Raw genomic sequence first — 15,286 nt, 5'->3', positions numbered from 1 at the left:
ATTTTCCCACACCAGACTTGGTTTTCCTTGTATTATTAGAAAGTTCTGTGAAGACAGAACTGAAGTAGTAGCTTCATTTCCCTGTTCCCCATTCTCCATTCTCTGGTTTCAGCCTGTAATGAAACTGCACTTGTTTTCTCATATTTCTCACATTGACATGATTTAACAAGTTATTACAGTTTACTCTTATAACCCTTGTGAATATATTCTTCTGAAACTCATCAATCCCTGCCTTAAGCTGCTCAATAATTGACCTTCCACACCATACACTCACAGGAGCATAGAATCTGTGCCTAGAGAAGTACAGCACGATCAATATTAGTCCCAATTCCCTCCAGCAGGCCCATAGCCTAAAATGTCATTACACTTCCAAATGCTCGTCCAAGTACTTTTTAATGATTGTGAGGTTACCCGTGATAATTCCCCTCTCAGGAAGTAATCCCAGAACACAATAACCTCTCAGTGAAAAGAAAGTTTAAATCCTCTCTGAACCTCAAAGTTTTCACTTTAAAAGTGTGCTCGCTTGTTCTTGACCCTCTGACTAAAAGGAACATCTGTTGTCTATCCACCGTGTCCGTGTCGCTCATCATCTTATCCTTCTGAATCACGGGCCCCTCAGCTTTCTCTGCTCCAAAGTAAACAACCCGAGCTTATCCAGCCTCTCTCCATAGCTGATATAGTCCATCCCAGGGAACATCCTGGTGAATCCCTTCTGCACCCTCTCCAGTACAATCACAGCCTTCCTGGAATGTGGCTCCCAGTACTACATACAGTACTCCATTTTGGACGAACCAAAGCCCTGTATTGCTCTTATAATCTACGCCCTGATTAGGAAACACAACACCCAAGGTCCAATTCTTAACTAGCCCATTAACCTGTCCAGTCACATTCAGGGATGTGTGGAGAAGCACACTCTGAGGTTCCCAGTGTGCTGCCATTCATTGAGTCCTCCCCTGCCTGGTCCCATTTCCCAAAGTGCATCACCTCATATTTATCAGGGTGACATTCTATCTGCTATTGATCTGCCCATCTGACCATTCCATCTGCATCTTCTTGTAACTTCAGGCCTTCCTCCTTACTGCGAACCACCCAGCCAATCTTTATGTCAAACATACACTTACTTATCACATCTTCCCCCGATCTCCATCTGGCCCCTTCCACATTCACATCTTTTTTTTATGAATATCACAAACAATAAGGGACACAGCACTGATCCCTGTGGTACACTAGGATAAATTGGTCTTCAGTCACACAAACAGCCTTCTCCCACCACCCTCTCTCTCCTGCTACTAAGACAAATTTCGTTGTAATTTGGCAACTTATCCATCATATTGTGAGATTTTACATTATTTTTCAGTTTCCCAGGTGGAAATTTGCGAAAGACCTTCCTCCAATACTAAACAATCGACCTCCTCAAACTAATTCAATCAAATCCATTGCATGTGACTTCCTCCTGATAAAGTCATGATGATTATCCCTGGTCAAACCTTGCAACTCTGATTGGAGTTCAATTTATCTCCTTCCCTATTTTCTCCAGTATTTTCCTAAACAGTGATCTAATACTCGCTCGTCTATAGTTCCCTGGTCAATCTCTCCAACCCTTACTGTGAAGTGGAATCGTCTTAGCAGTTCTCCAGTTCTCTGACACCTCCCCTATGGTCAGATTCTAATTAAAATATTCAGTCAGGGTCTTTCCTCCTTTGACCCCAACAGCCGCCTGTGATACAACTCATTCAGACACGGAGATTGGACCAAATGTGTACAGAACAAACCTCAAATCCCTGCTCGTATTTTACATCAATCTGTTCAAGAGCTTCCTAGTCCATCTTCTTGAATTCTGTAGCTGCATCCTCCTTCTCCCAAGTAAAATAGATGTGAAGGTCTCATGTCACAATCCATCAATGTTATCCAGCTTGACACACAGATTAACTGTTTGCTGATTATTCTGTTCTACTTGTCCGTATAGAATATTGTGGGATTCTTCCTGATCTCGCCTACTTGTACTTCTCCATGTCCCTCTGTTATTCAGTCCTTTCGATGTTTCTAAGATTCACTACAATCAACTCTCATGTTTTGAAACTCGAGATCACAGGCTGAGGTTCCCCATCAGACAATCTTGCCATTTTAGGGATTAATCTGGATAATACCTTTTGCAGTTCCTCTGTAGTCAATATATTCTTTCTTAGATTGGGACTCCGAACGATACACAATACTCGAAGTGTAGTCTCATGAACACTCGATGCAGCTGGTGCACGACATCCTCTCTATTCCAATTACATTCACATGAATGTAAACCTAATTTTTACTTTCCCATTTGCATATATTCTTCTCAATACCTCTCGCTTTAACTTTTCTTATGAGCTTACAGCGTGAGTTCTTTGAAAAGAAAAGCTCATGAATATCCAACTATATGTTATACATTGGTTCTTCATTGCCTATGTCCACAAGAATCATCTTCAAACCATTCTAAAAAAATGTTTGTCACTTCTGGTTTTCCTTTCATCGATACATTCCCGCACTCCCCAGTTATATTATTACCTTCTAATTAGCTCGTAGCATGTCCTTTGTAATCGAGTCCAACAGACACCTGACTGTGGATGGCAAGATAACTGGTCTGTAGTTCTCCACTCTCCAAATTCATCCTTTCTTAAACTGTTGGATAATATTTAATAACCTTATCCAGATTGGCTAAATGCCGTTCTCTTTTTGATTTTCTTCTCAGTTTCTTAGCCATCCTTTGCTGGGTCCTACATTTCTCTGAATCCACTGGCTTACTGCAACACTTGGCATTTTTCTAAGCTGCCTCCTTTCATCTAATAGGTAAATGAAGGTGGGGTTGAAAGTGATATTCGGAGAGTAGGGTAGACCAGATTTATAGGAAGGAAGGTGGACACATAGGAACATTCAAAAGGGCGGTGCTGACTTGGAAGGTTGGAGCGAGATAAGGTGGGATTAGGGGAAATGGAGAAATGGTGAAATCCACTATGATCCCCTGTGGTTGGAGGGTCCCAAGACAGAAGAGGAGGCTTTTTCCTCATGGCTTCTGGTGGCTCAGCTTTGGTGATGGATCAGGCCTAGGCCCCTCATGTCCTTGGCAGAGTGGGAAGGGGAGTTAAAGTGCTCAGCCACAAGACAATGGAGGTGTTCAATGTGGCTGTCCCAGAGTTGTTCTCTGAAATGATCCACAAGTTGATGTTCTGTCTCACCAATATAGAGAAGAACACATTGGGTTTAATGGATGCAGGAGTTGAGGTGTTCTGTCTCCCTTCGTCACCTATCACTTTCAACCCCACCTTCATCTACCTATCGCAATCCCTGCTAACCTCCCCCCTGTCGCACCCCCTTCTCATTTATCCCCCAGCCCGCTTGGCCCATAAGCTTCATACCTGATGAAGGGCTTATGCCCGAAACATCGATTTATCTGCTGTTAGTATGCTGCCTGACTGTGTTTTTCCAGAATCACACTCTTCGACTCTGATCTCCAGCATCTGTAGTCCCCACTTTCTCCTCACACTTTCATTGCTTGCATGACTCAGATTTATAACGGTTACTTCAAATAAAACAAAAACTGCCGTGTACTCAAACAGCATAAAAGGAAACCAATACATTGTGGTCACTGTTCCCAAAAGGTACTTTCCAGCAAAATTTTCAATTAGCTCTTCTGCTCACTCAACACCAACTTCTAAATAACCTGATTTCGAGCTCAGTGCTCGACATAATGTTCATGTAAACCATCTCGCACGTGGTCACGAAATCCATTTTTCCCAGCATTAGCATTCAATTGGGTTAACACAGTTTAGATATAATTTAAACAGTAAATTATTACTGCAGTCGCCACAAAGGTGAATATCTCATTTCCTGTTTTATAACATGTCCAGCATTTGTACTGCAGCTTTCACTTTGATATATAACTCCCATCAATGTTTGCTCCTCCTTGCTGTTTTTGCGCTCCACCTTACAAGATTCTGTAGAATCTGAGCGACGTGGGCTCTGGGGAGATTAATGGCAGAGATCATCTCACCACATCATTTATGATCTTCTCAAACATTAATTTCTCCAGATCTCCCGTTATGCTTATGGAGTAGAGAAGGACAATGATCTTCCAACAATGGTCTGTATTCCTCCAGAGAGCTGAGACAGCTCTAACCTGGGTGGGAACCTTACAACAGGCTGGTAAAGTGTTGCTGCTGCTGTACAGGGTCTTAGTGAGATCACATCTGGAGTAGTGTGTACAGATTTAATCTCTTCAATGAACAAAGGATGTTGTTATATTGGAAGCAGCTCAGAGATGGTTCCCTCAGCTGATTCTTGAAATGAAGGTGCTATCTTATAACGAAAGGGTGATCAGGTTGACCCAGTAGCCATTGGAGTTTAAAAAAATTAAAGAGTGTCCTATTTCAACATAGATGACAGAAGGAGTCAACAAGTGAAGCAAATTACGCAGATAGTGGAGGAACCATTCCGTTCTCCAGCCTGTTACACAGGAACAACAGGGGGATATTAAGGCCTTCGAGCCTGTTACACCAAAACAGGACGAGGCTAGTCAGCCCCTGGAGCCTGATATACATTTACAGAAGGAAGCCAATCAGCCCCTTCAGCCTATAACAGTAGGCCATGCTGCACCAGTATCCTGTTAAACAGTAACAGGATCAGTCCATTCAGCCTCCTCAAGTCTGTAACATAGGAACTGGAAGAGGTCACACAGTGACTCGAGTTTGTTACACTGGGATAACAGGAGGTCATTCAGACCCACCGAGTCTATTTCAAGGGAGTTGGATAAGGATAAAAACGATCTGCGACTTCTTTCATGAGAAAGGAAGAGGTAATTCAGACACATGTCTGTTGTATGGGAACAAGAGAAGACCAATCACTCCCTCGGTCCCATCTCCAGGATGCATGCAGAAACCGTTCAGTATCTCCACTTGTTATGGGGAAATATGAGAAACCCCATCAGTCCCTCAAAATGTTACCCAGCAACAGGAGGATTCCATAATCCCCCAACCCCCTAACGCATCAATGGGAGAAGGTCATTCTGGCCTTGAAGACATCAGCATGGGAACACCAGAAAGACGTCAGCCCATTGAGATTGTACACCAGCAGTCAGTCACACATGCCTCAAACAGCAATTGGAGCAGATATCTTAAAACCTTTTGCCCATTAAACAGGAATTCAAAGAAAACGTAAAGGTTTTCAAAAGGGAAGAAATTATAATAACTGTTACATTTGGGCGTAAAACGTAAAGATAAACTATTGTAATTTAAGACAATTATTAGAATCCATTGTTGAGGACATTTGCAAAGTTAAACCACAATCCATTGGAGTCAACATGGTTTTACAAAGGTTAAATCGAGTTTGAAGTGTTTGCTTGAGTTACTTAAAGATATGACAAGCAAGGTGGATAGTAGGATTCCTGGAGATGGAATGTATCTGGTCTTCCTGAAGGCATTGGATGTGTCACTTCTCCAAAGTGTAAGTGGTATGATCAGACAACATGGGTTTGGGAGTAATTTGTTAGCTTGTATTGAGGATTGGTTAACCAACAAAATGCAGTCAGATGGAATAAATGTGTCATTTTATTTTGGCAAATGCAATTTGTGGTGTGCCATTGATTTCAGTTCTCATTTGCGATCAATAGTATTACTGTACTCGGTTGACGGGATAGAAAATACGATACCACATTTTCAGATAACACTAACATTGGTGAGAAATTACTTCAGAATTATAATGCAAGAGATTTAAAACTATATGGATAGGTTGTGTGAATGGGCCAACATTTGGCAAGGAACATTAAAGTGAATAAATATGGGGCTATTCAAGTTGGCCAGTATAATAAAAAGACAAATTATTATCTAAATGGAGAGAAAGTTCAAAGTGTTTAGGTGCAGAGGGATCTGGGTGCCTGCTTGCATATCACAGAAAACCTGCTTGTGGGTACTTCAAGTAATGAGAAATGCAAGCATAATTTCAGTGTTTATTTATAAAAGGATAGAGTAGAAAAGTGGGGAGTGTTGCTGTAGCTGTGCAAGACATTAGTGAGGCTGCAACTGGAGTACAGTTTGGGTGTCCTACAGAATGAGGTATTTGCATTGTAGGCAATTCAGAAGAGCTTCATTAGATTGATTCCATATTTGAAGTGTTTGTCTTATGAAGAGAAATTGAGCAGTTTAGGCCTATACTCTCGAGTTTATAATAATAAAAGGAGATTTCATTGAGATCTGTAAAATGCTAAATGTAATTGAAAGTGTAGGTTTGGAGAGAATTTTCTTTCCTGTGGCACAATCTACAACAAGAGACGAGGGTTTAGGATGGAGACATAGCAGGAAAGTGGAACAGAGGCCGCGTTGACATCATCCTCATCGAGAGTTTGGATTCCTCACAGATGCTCCTTGTTCTTATTCAGCCCTTCGACTGTGTTGAATAGGAATGGGGAGGCCTGGGTATCATACAGGAAGCAGGCACTCAAGATAAATCAATCTCAATCAGTTAGACAGAACGTAAGCAGTAGGGTGACACAGTGACCAGCACTGGGTTCTCAACTATTTGCAATCGATATTAATGATCAGGAGGTTGGAACAGATATTCAGATGCTGAGTGTGGTGATGTTGCTGTGATAAGCAAGAGATTAAATTATCACGAGAGGGTGGAGAGTCTGCAGATAGATTCAGAGAGGTAAAGGCAATAGATAATAGTTTGGCAGGTCGAATTTAGCATGATATCACCTATCATTTCATTTACAGGAATAATGGAAGGCAGTGTGTGACTGAAATGGAGAGGGATTACAGGATTAAATGATACTGTGCACTGGGGGGTTCACTCAGACCCGTTCAGACATGGAAGGTTTTGCTCCATCCCTGATCGTCAGCTCCCAGACACTCCAAGTGACCCCATTGCTCTCCGTACACATGTAATACTTTGACGTGGTTGGTTGGAGATGGGGATGATGTTTTGAAATGTGCATCAAGGGGACGGCCTTTATCCAAGATGTATTCATTTCTTTCTACGTGGAGACCCGATGACGATGGGAATGGCTGACTGCTTCTGAATGAAGAGGCCGTGTTTGCTGCCAGGACAGTGGGTATTCACCAACATGAAGTACTGTGCATGGGCACACTGTAACATTAATAGAGAGAGAGCTCCTTCAGTTCCTCTACCTCTCCCTATTGATATAGTTACTCCGCAGATGCCATGTACACCACCGGGAATCCCACTATACTGGATACACCCGGCAGCTCCCTGCTGTGGGAGAAACAATGTGTTGACCTCATCCACCATATACATACTCCGTCACCGTATGGTAACACTGATGTTGAGATACTGGGAAATGATGGATATGTCATCCAGTCCTGCCTGGAAAGTTCTGGATCATAGAAGCTGAATGAAACTGTGACGCTAACAGCCACTTGCAGCACCGTCCTCCGCCTGGTGTGAAGCTGCAGGTCATGTTGAAGGAGGTGACACCGCTCTGTGACCAGCTGCTTGTTCAATCAAGGTCCCCTCACACTTTGATCCTAGGTTAGGTGGAGTTGGGAAGCTGTTCCTGGAAAACCCGGGGTGAATACAGCAGATCGCTTTCCCCACACACCCTCACCACGTGGTTTCAGAGCTTCCCCTCTCTGCAGCCTCTGCTCCGTTTGTTGATCATGTTACAGACCCAGATGTTGTAACTACAGTCCCAATTCTCCATCCCGAGTTGGGTCAGCAAATCCTCAGGTCTCCCTGAATGTCTGAGGCAACTCACAGCACAACCTCCAGCAAACCATTCCCCAACTCTTCCACTAACTTTTCAATAACTGGAGTCAATCAGAAACCCCTCGGCTACAGATCCCCGCAAAATATTTTAAGAAGGCCGCTTAGACCCAAAGCTTTCCTTATTTTGAATATAGATGGGAAGTGTGCATTCCAGATATGTTGTGACTGGTCAAACCACTCGACATTAAGCACAATATAATATAATCTATTCAAATGATTTAGTTAAAATCCAATCAAAGGAAAGAACATTGTGGGATAGCTTATATGTTGGAACACTTACACAACAATAGATACCGTACCTTCTTGGTTTACACCGCTTGACACAAAGATATATTCAAATACAGATTCTTACATGCAATTTTCCGATCCAGGAGAAATCAACATCAACAAGAGATCTCAACGAGAAAAGCAGCTACGGATCATGTATTGAAACTCCCAACCCTGCTGGGATCCCCAACAGCTTCTGAATGCTGCAGCTAAAAACCAAACGAGTAGACCTGGTGTGTGAGAGCTGGCCACTGCCCTTCGATTGTTACCACCGTTTAATGAAACCTAAAGGCCTCCTCAGTTATTTACTTAAACAGTGTTTCGACAGCAGTTCTGCACCTCTGCCTTTATAACCACTCTTCAAAAACAACCTAAGAGAAACTAACCTCTTTACAGTGATAGTATACTCACAACTCCTCCTTTAATAAAATGATCCATCAATATACAAAGATGGATTAATTTTAGACCTCCTAATCGCCCTCTATTTGTAGACTGAAATGCATATATAGGTAAAAACAATGACTGCAAATGCTGGAAACCAGATTCTGGATTAGTGATGCAGGAAGAGCACAGCAGTTCAGGCAGCATCCGAGGAGCAGTAAAGTCGACGTTTCGGGCAAAAGCCCTTCATCAGGAATACAGGCAGAGAGCCTGAAGGGTGGAGAGATAAGTGAGAGGAGGGTGGGAGTGGGAAGAAAGTAGCATAGAGTACAATAGGTGAGTGGGGGAGGGGATGAAGGTGGCAGTCGGGGGGAGGGTGGAGTTGAGAGGTGGAAATGAAGATAGACAGGTAAGACAAGTCATGGGTACAGTGCTGAGCTGGAAGTTTGGAACTGTGGTGAGGTGGGGGAAGGGGAAATGTGGAAAATGTTCAAGTCCACATTGATGCCCTGTGGTTGAAGTGTTCAGAGGCGGAAGATGAGGCATTCTTCCTCCAGGCGTCTGGTGGTGAGGGAGCGGCGGTGAAGAAGGCGCAGGACCTCCAGGTCCTTGGCAGAGTGGGAGGGGGAGGTGAAATGTTAGGCCACAGGGCGGTGTGGTTGATCGGTGCTGGTGTCCCAGAGATGTTCCCTAAAGTGCTCTGCTATGAGACGTCCAGACTCCCCAATGTAGAGGAGACCGCATGTCGAAGGCTCCTTTAGGGCCTTGGATGGAGGTGAGGGAGGAGGTGTGGGCGCAACTTTTGCAATTACTGCAGGGGCAGGGGAATGTGCCAGGATGGGAGGGTGGGTTGTAGTGGAGCGTGGACCTGACCAGGTAGCCACGGAGGGAACGGTCTTTGCAGAAGGCGGAAAGGGGTGGGGAGGGAAATATATCCCTGGTAGTGGGGTTCGTTGGGAGGTGGCGGAAATGTCGGTGGATAATTTGGTTTATGCGAAGGTTGCTAGGGTGACAGGTGAGCACCAGGGGCGTTCTGTCCTTGTAACGGTTGGAAGGGTGGGGTCAGTGGGCGGAGGTGCGGGATGTGGACGTGGTGCGTTGGAGGGCACCTTTAACACGTGGGAAGGGAAATTGCGGTCTCTAAAGAAGAAGGCCATCTGGTGCGTTCTGTGGCAGAACTGGTCCTCCTGGGAGTAGATACGGCAGAGGCGGAGGAATTGGGAATACGGGATGGCATTTTTGCAAGAGGTAGGGTGGGAAGAGGTGTAATCCAGGTAGCTGTGGGAGTCAGTGGGTTTGTAAAAACTGTCAGTGTCAAGTCGGTCGTCATTAATGGAGATGGAGAGGTCCACGAAGGGAAGGGAGGTGTCAGAGATGGTCCAGGTAAATTTAAGGTCAGGGTGGAATGTGTTGGTGAAGTTGATGAATTGCTCAACCTCCTCGCAGGAGCACGAGTTGGCACCAATGCAGTCATCAATGCCGCGGAGGAAGAGGTGCATATATATATTACATTGACTCTGAACATACAAATGTTTACAACTAGATTCGATTTCAGTCATTTTACTTCTGCCACAGAATGCCTTTGTCTTTCTTCATCCAAGTTTCCACAACATGTCAAAACTTACTTTTTCTCGCCCTGTCACCTGTATAATTTCAAATTGAATGACAGCAATAATAAGCTCAGTTGAAACAGGCTGGTATTCTTCTCCCTAAACTTCTCCAAAAGCTTTAAGGGGTCACGATCAGTGATAAAGATTTGTCTCATGTATGTTATTCGCAATTTAAATGCTGAAATGTTGTAATGCCAACACCAAGCTCAAGGCCTCCTTCCTCACTGTGGAATAAATCTGTTGATGTTTCCACTGGACACTCTGACCACACGTTACATAATGGAGCACTTCTCAGCTCTCCAATATTCCCTCTGAATGACATATCTCCTCATGTCTCAGCGTAAAAGAATTACATCCTTCTGTACCTCTTAATGCTGTAACCTGTTTACCTGCTACTCCTGGCCTATGCCAGTACACCTTACTCTCACAGGGATATGTTTTAAGAAGGTCTCGTACATTCTTCTCAATCCCTCACAGAAACCAAACTTTGATTTCTGAACTCAATCATCATCATCAGCCATTTCAGCTTCTAATCTTGCCGTTTTAACAGTCTGCTCTTCCACACGAGTTCTCACGACTGCAGGAAGTGAATTGTTGAACTTCTCCAAAATAAGAATCTCTCTGAGAGTGTCACAACTTTGCTCTGTTTTTAATACCCTTACCCACCTTTCAAATTTACTTTGTTAGATTCTTTCAAACTCAATGTGCGTTTAACCACGGACGCTATTTTAGATTCCTGAAACACTGTCTGTCGGCTTCTGGCACAAGCTCATGTACACTTCAGATGGCTTTCTTCACCTCCTCCTACTCCCCAGACACCGCCTCCGATAGAGATGCAAATGCCAATCAGCTTTGTTTGAATCAACATGTTCACTGGGCACTGCATTTGTTTAGCCACTTTCTCAAGTGAAATTAAAAAGGCGCCCCCATCATTCTCATCAAATTTAGATAATGTCTGGATGTATTTAAACATAACCCCATCAAGCCTTTGGCTACTATAGGGTTGCTCATCCTCACTATCCTCCTCATCCAGCCTACCGTCTACCTTCATCACCACCTTCTATGTCAACTTTCCTCTCTAATTACTAACCTTTGAAGTTAAATCTCTCTGCTTTTCTTCTTTCTTAATCTCTCTTTCTTCTTCATTTCCTGTTCTTTAATTTCTACTTTTCAACATAATTCAAACTGTTTCAATTCCTTCTCATGTACACGGTGCCTCATTTGAAATTGAATTCTCGACATTTCCAAAGACTCTGATGGCGCTTCCACCAAATGTAATTGCTGAGCTATAGCTGTATTATCTCTCATTTTCTCACAAACAAACGCAACCCCAACTCCAGCCTGTCTGCCAATTCCTACAGCTTTACCTTCATTACCTTTTGTAAAACACCCAACTTCACTTCTTCCACACCCAGAGAACTCTCAGTGACTGAAAGAATCTTTATACACAAAATACTGTTTAAACCAACTGAATTCAACATCGGGCACAAGAGACACTAACAGCTACCATCCGCGACCTTTGAACGCAATAGCTTCCTGGTGCATGCTCTCCAGTGTCTGCATGAGCTTATTCTGGATTCACTGGTTTCCTCTCACAATCCAAAGATGTGCATGACAGGTGAATTAGCCATGCTAAATTGTTTGTAGTTTTCAGGGATGTGTGGGTTCGGAGTCTTTGTCGGGGTAAATGTGTAACAACAGGGTCGAGGAATGTGTCTTGGTAGGTTACTCCTTGGAGGGTCAGTGTGGACTTGTTGGGTCGAATGGCCTGTTGGCACACTGTAGGGATTGTAATTCTAAACCCAATTTGGTGTTGCCGATTTAGAACCAAACAAGAAACCCCAGTTTGCTATAGACCAACCAGACTGCCTCAAACTATTTTAAGCAGGTAGCTTGGATACGAACCTTTTCGTATTTTAAAGGTAGATGTGAAGTGGGTGTTCCAGATGTGATGCTACTCGTCAAACCACTCACCATTCATTAAACCACAATATATTTAAACACTCTAATGATAAGCCATACAAAATGAAGAGGAGTTTAGAATAACTTAACTATTGGAAACATGAACCAAATAATGGATTAGTACCTTCTACAAATGAACTGTTCCAATATACTAACATCACCTAAACACACTCCATGTTAAAGAGGAGCATTCAGACATTCAGTTCTCCAATCCAGGAGTAAACAGCATCAAGTGAAGCTTCAGAGAGAATAGCAGATAGGGATAATTTACTAAAACTTCCAACCTTCTGGGACACAACCACCTGGTGACTTACAGCCGTAAGGAAAAAACTAGAAAGTCTGGTCTATGCGAGCTGGCCATTGTTACTACTGTTTATTAAAAACCCTAAAAGTCTCGTAAGTTATTTACTTGAGCCATTTCAGTAGGCAGTTTGGCCTTTAAGACATCTTGTTAAAAAAAGAGAAAATAACCTTTTATTTTTAAAGAAAATGACAGCATTGTCACACAATTTAGATGCCTGGTCCTTTACTCAATGGGCTTCCCCGAGTTACTGATCGCAAGATCACCTGAGTGGGGCAAACACAGGTACAGTCCAAGTTACAAGGATGAGTCTCATAACTTCAGAAACATGCCTGTCCATGGCCATCACATGTGACATACCGGGAAGTGAACAACAGCCTGACACACACCATTTCATTGTTTCTGAGCTACACAATGCCAGCACTCGAAACATTAGGGAGACAAAACCCAAGGTCAGGGAAAGATACAGAGGGGCTGAGAGATTCACATTAAAGACAGAAACAGGCAGTTAATTAACTGGGAGGAGGTTGTGGAAATATGGGGAAAAAAGACAGAGCAGTGGGACTGACTGGAGAATGCAAGATATTCGAGAGTAAAATTACAAGAATGAGAACTTTGAATAAAGGCATTGTCAGATCAGCTGAAATGGTTTGTTACATCAAATTCTCAATCTGCTTCACACAACACCACAAACAACATGGACCGGGGCAAGATGACAGCCCAGCATGGAGAGCTGTGCAGACCATGCGAGTGTGTTGCTCAGTAAACTGCACTATCTGCCCAGCATGGAGAGTACTGCAAACTTTACGATCATATGCCAACTATACTCGCATCAGATTACTGCCTACAATGGGAAGGTTTGCTCTGTGTGTGTGTGTGTGCGCGTGTGTGTGTGTTCATCAGAAACTGAGAGAGAGTGCGTGTGCGTGCGCGATTGGCGTGGTTGAATGCGAAAGGAACACACGTGAAGGAAACTATTTTACATACGAACAACTGGCAGGCTTTTGGATAATCGACAGAGAGAGAACGAGGGAAGTTTCATGGACAGATGAGGGAAAGTGTTTGAGAATGTTAAAATAAAGGCATTGCCATACACAATAGCAATATACTCGGCGTGCACATGAATGACAGATTGATGGGAGTTTGGTGTGAGTTCGAATCAGATTTGCTTCGGCAGGTTTGAAGCCGGGAGCGTCAGCAGCAGATTATCATCATCATTAAGACTGTATTGTATAACTCAAGGTTCAAACAGGAGATGGAATAAGCCAGTGAGATGCATTGTGGAGTGATAAATATTTCAAGTTAGAAATGGTCAGGGCATGGTGTCAGGAATCAGCTCATGGTCAAAGGGATCTCCCACACAGTTATGACTCGTCTGCTTCAGCCACAGATATTGGCCAGGGATGGGATGAAAACACTGGAAAAAAGTGGAGTTTGTAACCAGAACAGTAGACAGTGACCTCCATGCTCTTAATATTTAAATAACAAAGGCAAATATTCAATACATTGCGGTTCTCCGCTGAAACTGAGGAGGTCAACACAGAGACCCATGAATAACACTGCCAAAGCAGAGGGAGGCAGTAATTGAACACCTTCATTGATGTAGCTAGTAGTGGTCTGTAGAGTTTCAACATGAACAATAATAGTGGCCAGAAGTGTAGAATATATGAAAGAACAGTAATACAGTCATAACAGGTTTGTAGAAAAAACTGGACAGTGACACTTTCCAGGAACACCAACGATAGCCAGGAAAGGATAATAAAAATATTGAATAATGCGAAGAGCATAATAAATCTGGAATGACAAGGACAATCAATAAAATGCAGAAAGATACCAAACATAATCGGATAAACTCCTGTCTATTGTTGGAACATTCCAGTCTAATGTTCCCAGATTCTGATCCATTTTTGTAACATTCCAGTCCAATATTGTCAGAATCTGGTCCATGTTTGGAACATTCCAGTCTAATGTTCTAAGAGTCTGATCTCTCCTCCTCCTCTCCCTGGGTCTGCTGTTCCCTGTCAGTGCTGTCGGTGATGCTCCCTCTCATGTTATGGGATAACACATTGAAAGACGCCCATTTATCGTTAAAAGATGGAAATCCTCCACTGGGATAACTAGAATCCACGAAGACTGGTATTATTCACAGTCACTGAACAAATAGGATCAGTTAACCAGTTCCATACATCACTTTTCATATCATTATAAAAGGGAACAGTTACTGGGTTTGAATGGAATGGATAAGGGTTGCTGAGGGATGAACCATAAATCTTTCAATGTTTTAATCATTTTTTTCCTTGCATACGAGAGTATTAACAGGACAGTGCAAGGCTCTATATATGTTCCACTCTGTTTATGAAAGGAAGCAGTTATAAAATAACAGATCGGCTACATAAAAATAAATGTCGGGTGGGCAAGTTTCTAGATACCTGAACACAAAGTATGATACTTATTATCTGGTGTGAGGCTACTCCTGCTTTTAATGCCGTGTTTCCAGAACCTTCCTTAATCTTGAGACAGAGCACTGAGACTGCTGCTCAGGAACAGGCCGAAGCGATTCTGTCCCTATGGGCCTCTTACAGAGGGATAAGAGAAGGCCATTCAGTCCATATTAGCCTGTTGCTACTTGAAAAGGTGGAACGCTGGAACATTAGCACATTTTGCAAACAAAATCATTCAAAATAAAAGGAATTGTCGCTGCAGCTGTATGAGGTGTTACTGAGAGGGCACCTGGAGTACATTGTGTTATTTGTGTTTCGGTAACTGAAAAGGGATGTACCTCCATCAGATATAGTTTAATGGCTGCTCATAATCCAAGGGTTGCTGTGTTATTTAATGTCTCGTGGCTGTTATAAAGGGACAAGAGGAGCCTATTCAACCTCTCGAGCCTGTTACAGAGGGGCAGGAAATATTTACTTAACATTTCAAGTCTGTTACACATAAATATTAGTTTTATAATAGTTATGGAATAGGAAAGACCTGATGTAAACATTAAAGTTCTAACTTTGAATAAGGC

The sequence above is a fragment of the Chiloscyllium plagiosum genome, unplaced genomic scaffold (assembly GCF_037043375.1).
Source record: "Chiloscyllium plagiosum isolate Xiang-an unplaced genomic scaffold, Cpla_swu_hap1 HiC_scaffold_29, whole genome shotgun sequence".
Taxonomy (NCBI): domain Eukaryota; kingdom Metazoa; phylum Chordata; class Chondrichthyes; order Orectolobiformes; family Hemiscylliidae; genus Chiloscyllium; species Chiloscyllium plagiosum.
The sequence above is the reverse complement of the archived record's forward strand: the minus strand, read 5'-3'. Positions refer to the sequence as shown.